The 12359-nt window shown below is 34.9% G+C and overlaps 1 protein-coding gene across 1 annotated transcript in view; it reads left to right on the plus strand.

Moving 5' to 3' along the window:
- The window catches only part of LOC131064908 (transcription factor FER-LIKE IRON DEFICIENCY-INDUCED TRANSCRIPTION FACTOR), a 79430-nt gene that overhangs the window by 66015 nt on the left and 1056 nt on the right, over window positions 1-12359 (plus strand). The window lies entirely within an intron of this gene.

Consider the following 12359-nt stretch of genomic DNA (forward strand, 5'->3'; position numbering starts at 1 on the left):
TCGTACATGTAAGAGAATATGAAAATACAAGAATACAAGTACAAATATGAGTACAAGAATGTGAGTATGAGGAAAAGATTATGAGAATATTCCTTTAGGGTTAAGGTTATTCATTGTCCGTCAACTTTGTATGTTTCCCTAAAATTACATGTTATAAGCAGCTGGAATGTATAAGGCATTGTAATGGTGTTGTACTGATTTATTGGATAATAAGAAAAAATTGGACCACTGCATTATGTGGATGTAGCTCATCTTGGGTGAACAATGTTAAATCTATGTTATTTTGTGTTGTGTTTTTTTCTTCATCTTTGTGTATTCAAATCTGAATATAATTGTTAATTTATATTTTCTCCAAATCTGCCTAAACCCTAACACTAAGGATCTTGAGGATGATGGAGACATCCTAGATCCTATGTATGAGAAGAACAAAGTTGTTGATTCTCCTTTGCCCTTAATTTAATGGTCTTAGAAGGAAAATACTTCAATAAGGGCCAGGTTCCAAAACATCCTTGCTAATATCAATATTTGGTTGACCCAACAAGGTATTCAGTTGAAACCTTTCTAGATTGGATTTGAAGATGACATTGTAGGACTTGTGGGAAAGACTTCAGAATCAAGAACGAAGAATAGATAGGACATGGTAGCTACAAAGGAATCAAACAATAGGGAAAGGTATGAGTCAAGGGGAATCATCTACCCAAGAGACTCAAGTTGATAATGGAGCTGATGAAGAAGATGATGAGTGTGAGCAAGAAGATGAAGAAGAGACAAAAGATGAGTGTGAACAAGAAGATGAAGAAGAGACAAAAAATGAACAACAAGAAGAATATTTTGACGAGGAGGGATTACAAGAAATCTCAAGTACTTCCCAGTCTCAAGAGACACAGGTGTTCCTCCTATGAAATATGATGCAACATGTACAACTTTAGTTTCAATTTCTAACGATGTTCCTTTTGGTTCCACTATTTCATATTCATCTCAAGCTCCTGTCATCCATGTCATTCCTTCTATGACTACCATTGAGTCTACCCTTGACACACCCCATGATAATATTGAAAGTGTTTTTCTTCCTAATCTATCTGAGTTAACTTCTTCCATGTTGGAATATTTTGAGAAGTTTATATCAGAAACTTAGCTTCCTCCTAAAGTTTTTGTTGCTCAAAATCCACCTACCATTGTTACCTCTACTCCACCCATAGTTACCACAAGAATTCAGTCTCAAGAATTGGCATCACAAGTGTTAACTACTGGAGTGGATGATGATATACCTTTGTCACCTTGGCTAGTGTCCAACACTCCCAAGAGAAAGAAACAAGTCATCTCTCTAGGTGATCTCGACTTTAGTAAATTAGTTCCCGTTAAGCCTAATGGTACAAAAAAGGCCAAGACTTTATCTAGGGTGATAGTGGATAAGTCAAAGAACAAATATGTAGAAATGTCAATTTCTCCTCTAGACACAGATTTGGATAAATTGTAGCCCAGAGATTATGTCATCAATAGAACTGACTTAGGCAAGAAGACACATGAAGGAGTGGTGGAAGATGCTCAAGCATATTTTGCATATCTTGTGACAATGTTCAATGAAGAAAAGGTCAAGAAGGACAAACTAAAGAAACAAGTGGATCAACCTATTGATGTCTTGATCAAGATAACAAAATCATTAGAGGTAGTTGAGAAAATCACCTCATCAATGGATGAATAGATCATTAAGAAAGCTAAATAGGTAAATTCTCATGGGAGAAGGGTTAGTGGGTGGATGGATAGATTATTGAGTCAAGGGACTCATCTCTTATTTTCAGCAGTTACCCTAACAAACAATATTGAGGAGGTAAAGACTGAGATATATAAAACTTTAGATCTATTCTCAAATGAATCAGAGACACATGAGAGGGACTTCGACATTTGGTTGAAGTTAGAAGATTTCCAATTAGATGTTCTAGTTGATAATGGAGTGCTTCCTTCAAGAGATATGTGTATTGAACAAAGGGAGGTACTAGAACATCAAATGAACGTCTTGGAGGCACTTATCAAAGATATAAGAAAATCTCAAAAGGAATGTAATGACATGAGAAAGAAAATCATTGAGAAGATATCATCACTTCCTTGCACCTTCCTCATTGAGAATCAAAAGCCTCTTCACAAAGATGTCATCATCAAAGAATTCAGTTTGCTTGTTTGTCAAGAAGTTGATAAACAAGTGTTCTCATTATCTTCATCTCATAAGTTAATAGATATCCAAGTTAATCTGGATGATTTAGCCTCTCTTTTGAAAAAGTAAAAGAAATTTTACATGAGCCTCGAAGATTCCATCACTTGGGTCAAAGTCATCACAAGCCATACCAAGGTACCTAATGGAGAAAAAATGAAGGCAGTTCTATAGAAATTTGAGGATTTCATGAAGCAAAACCAAAATTCAATGTTTGGTGACACTTAGTATTTTTAATATTTTTAGAAGTTGTAGGTGCATTTTTGTAATAAGACTTTGACACCTCAAGTGTCATTTTGTATCTAAGTTTTTACATCTAGAATATGCACAAGTTCTAAGTCAAATATGAGTTGTCTTTGATTTAGTCATAGTTTTTCCTAGATTATCTCATTGCACCTCACCTATATATATGAGGTTGCTTATTGTAATTTTTATCTTTAATTTATATGCAACAAAGCTTTGCCGAAGTGAAGAGCAAAAGTGAAACTTTGTGTTCCTATTGTTATTTTGCAAACTTGATCAAATAAGAAGAAATATTTGGAATTCAAACTTTATGTTGGATTCATCGTGTTTATGGTGAGAGAATTCTTACTAAAATATGGTTTTGATTAAGTAAAGGTGTTGTGGGAAGATAATGTTAAAGAGTAGAATAAATGTTGGTTTCTGAACTTTGTGTCATATTTCAGCTCTTGTTTGTGATTAGCAAAGAGATAACATTTTGAAGACTTTGAGCTTCATCTTGTTATTTTGAAAAAAAAAATTAGTTGAATACTAAGATAGCATTTCAAAGACTTTGTGCTTCATTTTGTCATCTTGGTAGAAGGAGATAAGAACTTGAATACTTTGAGCTTCATATTGTTATTCCGAGAAAATATTATCAAAGTTGTAATAAGGAATCAAGATAAAGACTTTGCACTTTGCTTTGATTTTCTTAGTTAATACCATGGGTTACAGAAGAAGTTATTTGAAGAAAGGTTGTTAGGATAATAGTGATTTTTGAGACTTTAAGCTCAAACATTGTTCTCTCATCCTAGAGAATCAACAGAGGACTTTGAACCTTTATGGAAACTTTGCTTCTTTATTTTGTATTATTCATTCACATGCTCTAAGTTGTTTATTTGTAACTTTGAAATTGTAAAGAAATCATATTACTCCTCCACATTGTAAATTATTTCCTAAAAAGAGGAGAGGATAACATGTATTCTAATGAGAGAATAGGATGATGTACCATCCATGTTTAGACTAGAAATCATAGTGTGAATTGTGTTCTAAATTAAGAGAGTGTAGGTGGCGAACAAAGTCGAAGCATAAAGCCAAGTTTGGTGCATATTTTGGTGGTTCTCAGTCCTTTGGCCATATAGACTATAACACAACGCTCAAACATCCTCGTGGTGCACTGGTGTCCTAAACCGATAATATATCAGATTTGTGGTAAAGTTTTAGTCTAATAATTTTTGTTCTTAATAATTAGAAAACCTTGTTTGGTGGCTATTATTTATATTTAATAGTCTAGTTTATTTTGTTTTATTTCATTATTGTATCTTCCTAGCTCACTAAAGTGCCAATTTAGTGAGGTAGCGAAGGAAGTTTTGCTTCTTGAGGTTCATCATTTCGAGGGTAGTAAATCCCCTCCTCTACACCAAAATTTCTTAAGTAGATTGTCATGCATGATTTTTGTTGGAATCTAGGAACATTGAGAGGTGGGGAGGGTGAATCAATGTTCTACCAGCATGATCAATTTTAACCTTATTAAAACATGCATTCACCAACTGGTATACCAGTACATATAGAATTGAAAAAAGTAAAGCAACCATTAAGCCAATCACACAAATGAATACCATAACACACAAAATTATACATGGAAAACCTCAAAGAGGAAAAACCACGGTGGGATTTGTGACCCACAATATCAATCCACTGGCCATATGAAGAGATATTACAAAATATAGGGGCCTGCACTTACAGGAAGGCTTACAGCCTAGAGCACACTACTCAATCACAAAAGGAGCCTTAGTAACTACATACAAATATACACTACAATCCAGAGAAATGATTGAACTACAAATATAACATCTTCTATGCCTGAATACAGTTTCAGTTAAGCTCTGTATGTTCCAGCTAGAAACCCTAAAACCCTTACCGGAATACCCTCGTACATAAATATCCTCATATACATTATCTCTGTCATATGTTTCGCATCTCCACTACATTCCATAACCTTACATCCTACATATTACAAAATGGTTTAATCAATATATATACCCCTTTACAATTCATCATGCCTTATGTTGGCTTACAAAGATAATTACAATATGAATATACATGTTGGCTCAATAACATAAATACATGAATATCAAAAACAGTTGTTGATGTCGGATCTCCCAAATGATGTCCGCCTCCAATAACGATAACCTGAATATAAATCATGTCGTCCTACATTGCCGCTAATATGAGAATTCCTTTCAATCTACCGGTGATGGTGAGGTGTCTGTCGGTACACTACTAAACCAAAATTTGAAGCCAGAACATGTTTTGATGTTGCCATCAATGACAACATATTGAAACCAACCAATTGAGTGTCAATTGCCAACAATCTCCCCCTTTGGCATTGATGGCAACACTCATGTGAAAAATGATCATGGTTTCCATCTGTCGGTTTCATCCTGAGCCTGTTGCCCCTGAGTTGAATATCCATTTGAACAAAATACTCCATATCTCCTGAATATTTTTCACCTATACTCCCCCTTTGACATCAATGCCATCAAAAACTCCAAAAAATACCAAATAACGGGACGATTAACGAAAGACTATACAATGAATGTCCCAAAATACCTTACCGGAGCTGAATATATTTGAACATTTTCGAATAGGCCTTCTCCAAAAGCTCTAGATAGGTATCCCAACCTGATTTGAAAGTGTTGGGAATAGATACAAGTAAATTTAGCATATGGGCAAATGACACTTTATTATTTAGCTCTGTCGGTGTGGGCTTACCAGCCATATCTATACACTCCCTATGTACACTTAATGAATCCAACCGAGGACTCACCAATCCTCTAAGCCCTCGAGCTCTCCTTATGATTTTATTTTTTTCCCTCTCAAGAGCTAAAACTTGGGCTTCCAAAACCAAAATTTGACCATCTATAGATGTAGTTAAAGAGTTTGATCCATCAAAAGCATTAACTATACCTACAATCTCCTCCTGAATATCTTTAATCCTTTTATCTGTCTCAGCTGTAAGTAAACTTGTATTACAACATGCTCTATAAATATTAGTACACTTCCTTAAAGAATTATCTATCAACTTCAACTTATCATTAATATGCTTCCTCTCCAACTCAATCATCTGATCAAAATGTAGCTCTCTTTTCCCATGTAAACCTTTCCAGGGCCTATCGGTTTGATATCTGCTGCAAATACTGGAAATCCTTTGAAATGTGTTCTGTGATTATCTTAAGCTTTTTGGATGGGCTTGCTTCTTTGTCAAATTTGCACTTCGGGACAAGTCTATGCAAAATAGTGATAGACTAATCAATAACCCCTTTATCCATAGATCCTTCTTTCATCATTTTCTGTGCAACCATCATCATGAGTTCAGTAGAACTCATCTCAGTAATGCTTTTCTTTTCAACCTGCGAGGTGTCAATTGACAACAATAATGGACTCACTACGAGTTCCCTACCGGATTCCCCTTTCTTCTCCTCTGATGGTTTAACTTTTATAGCTTCCTCACTTGTATCGGTGGCTTCGCCTCTTGGTGCAGTTGCAATAACTGTTGGTCCCTCCCTAGGAACTGTGTCCTCATCCTGTACATTCTGATCCAGAGGACTGTTGTTCTCAACATTAGTAACCTGTACATTTGCAACTTTTACACTCTTTGATTATGTCGGTATCTCAACATTTGCCTGTACATTAGTATCTATTGGGGGCTCAATATCCACTATCTTAATGTTTTTCAAAATTGAGGGTGAAGTACCCACAATACCTTTACCTTTCCCTTGAATTGGGATGTTTGTAGTATCTATCTTAGGTTCCGATGAAGTATACAAACCACGGTTTTCTTCAAAGAACTTAACCCATGCCTTGTGGGTCTCCTTGATTATCTCATTGACCCTACCTAACATAAGACTGATTATTCTATGCTTGCTGTGAAAAATCATTCTATCTGCAACCTCAAGTGTCTTGTCCATCAAACACAAACATATAACAATTCCTGAATCTTTATATGCATGTCCTCTTCCATTGCTGATAGTCTTCTAGCATCTAATATGTCATATAACTGTGCCGATATTTGGTCTTGAATTTCTAACAAGGCTTTCTTATAAATATCCAAATACAACAAAACTGATTCCTCTTTTTCTCTCTGTTCATTATTATCCAAATGCTCATAATAAAATTGTACATTCTTTAACATACCATCTTTAGTGATTTTATCAACTAATTCTGCACAAGTCTTGGGTGGAATAATAGTTACATTACCAGATTCAAGTGCAAGATAAATGTCATCCTTCTTCTTTCTCCTTCTAGTAACGGATGGGGCTAAAGGTGTTTCTTTAGGTTCTCTTTTCTGTGCCAATACACTAATAGTAACTTTCCTAACCGGTTGCTTCTTTGCTTCTATCTTAGTCTCTTCTATTTTCTTCCTCAATACCCTTTTGAATGCTAAGGGTGTGTCATCATTAGATCCAGAGTCTATTGTGAATGGCTCAATGAATATTTATGGTTCCTTCTTTTTTCTCCCTTTCTCCGGAACAACATCAATCAATGCCTTAATGTCCTATGAAATATTTTCAACAAATTTACTTGCCTTGCCTTCCTGCTTCTCCCTCTTCTTCCAGTTGAACTCAGTTTCAACCTCTTGCTTCTTTTGCTTAGCAGTACCAAAGGTTTTTATAGTTTCATCAACATGTGCATTAATTTCATAACCCATTTCCTCAATCCAAATCTTTCGGGGCCTTACAACTTCCATCAAAGTTTCATCTTTCTTGACCATGAAGCATATCTCAGTTGAGTACTTCTCAACAATGTGCTTTGGAACCCTCTCCCTAGAATTCAAAGCCTTTTGAAATTCTTTAAAGTAACCCCACACTTTGTCATCTCTCTGGCTACCCAATGTAGCAATTGATTGTTTAAGTTGCCTCCCTACCGGGATATTGAATGCCCATTGTCTCTTCCCAAAATTAGGAGTCTCATTGATGAAAAATAACATTAAACAGACAATTAGGTTTCCATACCAGAATGTTCATTTCTTCTCTCCTTTGATCTTTCCTAGGTTAATCAACAATTCATCCAACATCCAACCACATAGATCTAACTTCTCATTCTCCCTCATCATTTTATGAGTTGCATAAATACAGGAGCTAGAAACAAAATTCAGTCAGTTTGATTGAGTTACCTTGTAACCAATAACCATGCTTTCGAATCTGATATCTGTGTCAGTGATAGTACTAATTGTTATCCCATTATTTATTTTGAACAAAATAATGTGTATTTAATTTTGTTTCCCTCATTCGGTTTGATCCGTCTTTAGCCATGCACCTTTTGTTTCTTTATGTTTCACCTTTTCTGCCCCAATGAACCCGTCGGTTAAACCTTTGTATTGGTTCAAGGTTCAAAGTTCAATCGGTTCCTTTGTGTGGGTTGTGACTTTGTTATGTTGTTAAGCAAGTGAGCGTGAATGTGTTAAGTCGGTCTTGAACTTAAAATTTGAACCATTTCTAAATCGGTTCAAGGTTCAAGGTTCAAAGTCTTCGCTCGTTCCCGGTGTTGTGTTGAGCCTCAAGTTGGAAGTTCTTTTGTTTTCTTAGGATTGAACATGAACCATTGAACTTCTTGCGAAATGGTTCAAAGTTCAAAGGTTCATTCCAAGATTGGCCCTAAGGACATTAATAACGCAAAAGGTGGCGCAACAAAAGGAATATTTTGGGCATCTTATAATTTAAAATTTAAAATTTGGAAAGAAATCATGAAAACTCAAGCCGTTTGTGCGGAGTTGATGTGTAATTAAGAAAGTTGTCAGGTTCCCATCAAATCATTGGTTATCTCACATGTCCAAATGAATCATTATGAGGCGTGTGTAGATGTTACTTATTTTTTTTGCTTCTTAACATGTGAATTCTCAAATTGTGAAAGTAGTAGGTGTTGTTATTAAAGGAGCGAAAGACGTCAAAGGTAATTTCAACTCCATACTTCTGAGGGTTTCGCAGATTTCATGGTAGTAATAGGTGAGTTTTGATAATTTCCCTCCGCTGTGTTACTAGCTTAGAAAGTCAATGTAGGAAAATTCTTTGTTTTGGAATAGAATTGTGTCTTGTCTAGGAACTGTTTGATAAATGTAAAAGAGGCCATTATGAGGCTGACTCTTCCAAAGCTTGTTTGCACATCATGCCTAGTTAGTATACTTCTAGAACTGGGTGATACTTCTTTGGCCCAAGTTGACTTGAGAGATTTTTTAGAAAGAGCTAGAAACCTTGGGGCTGACTCGATGATGGAAATAATAGTTAGAAGTGGCTTGATTGAAGCTATTGCTTTCCCAACTGTCGTTCCTTGTCCAAAACTAGTGATAGCATGTATGAATAGATATGATGCTGAAAGAAGGAGCATTAGAACCAACAGTGGTGAATTGTTAATAGAAATTAACAGAGAAATAGTGATGGCTGTAATGGGAATCCCTCATAAAGAGCCATATGAAGACTGTTCAATTGGAACCTCATATGCAATTTTCTCTGAGAATAAAAGTACATATAAAAGAGTCATCGCAAGGAATTGGCTTCTAAAGGTTCAAAAAGGGGGGTCCCGGTTACCCAAGCCTCTAACCAAAGAGAATTTCATCATGAAGGTGCAGGATATTATAATATTGTTAAACGGACTCAAAGGGAACTCACACTCTTTCTATTGGGAGAATTGGATGTACTTTTATATTCAGATGTTGTTAGCTGGTGAGAAATATCTTGACTGGGCGCAAGTTATTGCTGAAAGACTCCATGAGGGTTTGAGTAACTTTGTTGGAATGTCCAGTTTTTACATGTCCTCAAATTTATTTTATATATTGGCTTGTACTAGAGAATGGAAAGGGTTGCATAATGAGCCTTGGGTGGATGACATGAAGGTTTATGATTATTACCCTTACCTGCAACAACAAAAACATGCAGAAAATTTCACAAGATGGAATGATGTCTTTGAATTGTAGGGAGACATAAATAAAAGAATGTCAACCGAGGCCATGGAGTTGGTCAGTTTATATGGAAGCTACTTTATCCAATTTCCCAGGTTTACTTACATTAGAGTGGGGGGCTTTGAAGGCGAACCATTCAAATTGCCCAGGTATGCCTTTGACAGTTATGTGCTTATTGAAGTTTGCAAACAGTTAGCCCACATTGACAAAAGGTTAGGGATAAAGAGTAAATTTGGGGTTGCTTTCCCGATTGAACTTGGATACTATAGTTGTAAAGCTATATCTGATGCCTTGAACCTAGAATTAGAGTTCAATAAAATGAATTTGCAGCTCTACATTGCTAGACGTAAGTTTGATAGCAGGGGATATGTTGTAGAACATCTAAATGTTGATGACCATTTCTTCCATGAACCTCAATTAGAAGATTATTGGGAAAATTGCTATGATGAATTTGAAGTGAGGAGGAGATTGTGGTCAAGATTTACTCTGCAGCAGGTTGTTACGATGAGGTTGTCCATTAACATGTCTGGAGTACAAGAAGAGGAAGGGGAAGATGTATTGGATCCCCAATTCAATGAAAAGGTTCAAGGGCAACCTATTCCTGAAATTGACTGGGATAAAAGAGAAGAGGAAAATATTCAAGCCAAGTCCTTCAATGTCATAAGAAGTATAAAGAAGTGGTTAAGAGACCAAAAATTTAGAAAGGAGTTGATTATCACTCCTAATGAATTAACAGTTGGTCCACTTGCTACAACACAGATTCCCACTTCTCCCTCTAACAAAATTGTTGATGTTGCAGGTCTCCCAAATGATGTCGGCCTCCAATACTGATAACCTGAATATAAATCATGTCGGCCTGCAATGTTGGTAACCTGATAATTCCTTCCAATCTGGCGGTGCCGGTGCCGGTGTCTGTTGGCACACTACTAAACCAAAATATGAAGTTGGAACATGTTGTCGTGTTTCCATCAATGACAACATATTAAAACCAACCAATTGAGTGTCAGTTGCCAACAATTTTCACTCAAAATAATTGTGAGTTAAAATGGGAACCGTTGTTTGATTCATGATGCAAAAATGTTGAAATTAGTGCTGAAAGAAAAAGAATACAACAACACTAGTGCACCCCCACCCTTTTCACTAGTTTCATAAATCAATCCCCCAAAATATTACAATGCTGGAACTTTATAGTATAGTGTGATTACAAAGCTTTTCCCAAATTACAATATTGGTAAAGCCCAAAATGGCAAAAAGTGTTGATATGTGGCAACTGATCATGCAAATACTGTATGCATTATTTTTATTATTTTTGTGAAAAAAAATGACATTGAAAAAACCCTAAAAATAGTTGACTTTGTATGTTGCCCTAAAAAATGCATGTTATAAGCAACTGAAATTGTAAAAAGGCATTGTAATGGTGTTGTATTGGTTTACTGGATAAAAATAAAAAATTGGATGACTGTGTTCTATGGATGTAGCCCATCTTGGGTGAACCATGTTAAATCTCAATGTTATATATTTTTCTTCGTCTTTTGTGTTTGTATCTGCATATAATTGTTAATTTGTATTTGCTTTGGATTTGCCTAAACCCTAACAAAAAGTACAATCATAGAATCTAAAAAAATTAGCTATGTAGATTTGTTCAGGACCAACTTCAACATGAAATATTTAAAAAATGAAATAACAAATTAGATCAAGAACAATATGGATGGAAATTTCTTATCTTTATCTTTACAATAATATATTGTTTGTTGAAATTTGACACTCGAGGCAAAAGATATGAATTTTTGAAAAACTTTTTTGGTCTTCCAGGATCAATTTTTTTCTAGCAATAAAAAGTTTGTTTCTATTTTTTCTAAAAACACTATTCACCCTATACAAATAATATCAAAAACCCATAAATATTTTTTAGTTACAACAAAATCCAGAAAGCATCTTTTAATCCATTAAGCAGAAGAGGAAAAAAAATTAAAGTCAACCTTTGGTAGTCGTAAAAATGGTCGCACAACACTTTTTGGACATCGATTTTTGCCATAGCTAATCAATATTTGTAAAATCTAAAAGATACCCAAATGGTTTTTGGGAGTTGAGAAGATAACCTAAAAATCATTTTTTTAATTTGACTTTCAAAAGAGAAATCTGATGCAAACAAGAAGGCACCTCCAATTTTTTTGTAAATTTTTGTGCTCTAATTTCGGTGAAATGAATGCCAAATATGACTTTCTTGTGCCTTTTGGATGTTATGAAATAGTTGAAAAATCCATCAAGATTACTAGATTAGTGTAAACACCCATATTTTGCAAAATATTTGTACAAGAAAACCCCTAAGATTAAAATTTTTCCTCAAACTTTTTTGATTCTCAAGCTGTTATTGAAATGCAAGAGAAGAGCATACTCTATTTTTAGGAAACCTATAGAAAACTTTATTAGCCTCCTTTGAATCTCTTAAATAAAGAAACTTAAATCTATGCTTGCACTAGAATGGCTTTGATACCATGTTAGAATTTGATGAATAACCTAGAGCAACTAGTGCAAACGAATAGAAATAAAATTATGAACATAAATGATACAAGATCAAAATAACAACATAGAGTTAGTCTCCAAGAGAGAAATGCAAATGCTACAAAAGAAAAATAGCATTAGAATGGCTTTGATACCAAAATCTATGCTTGCACTAGAATGGCTTTGATACCATGTTAGAATTTGATGAATAACCTAGAGCAACTAGTGCAAACGAATAGAAATAAAATTATGAACATAAATGATACAAGATCAAAATAACAACACAGAGTTAGTCTCCAAGAGAGAAATGCAAATGCTACAAAAGAAAAATAGCATTAGAATGGCTTTGATACCAAAATCTATGCTTGCACTAGAATGGCTTTGATACCATGTTAGAATTTGATGAATAACCTAGAGCAACTAGTGCAAACGAATAGAAATAAAATTATGAACATAAATGATACGAGATCAAAATAA

This window comes from Cryptomeria japonica, chromosome 3 (genome assembly GCF_030272615.1).
Source record: "Cryptomeria japonica chromosome 3, Sugi_1.0, whole genome shotgun sequence".
NCBI classification, from domain to species: domain Eukaryota; kingdom Viridiplantae; phylum Streptophyta; class Pinopsida; order Cupressales; family Cupressaceae; genus Cryptomeria; species Cryptomeria japonica.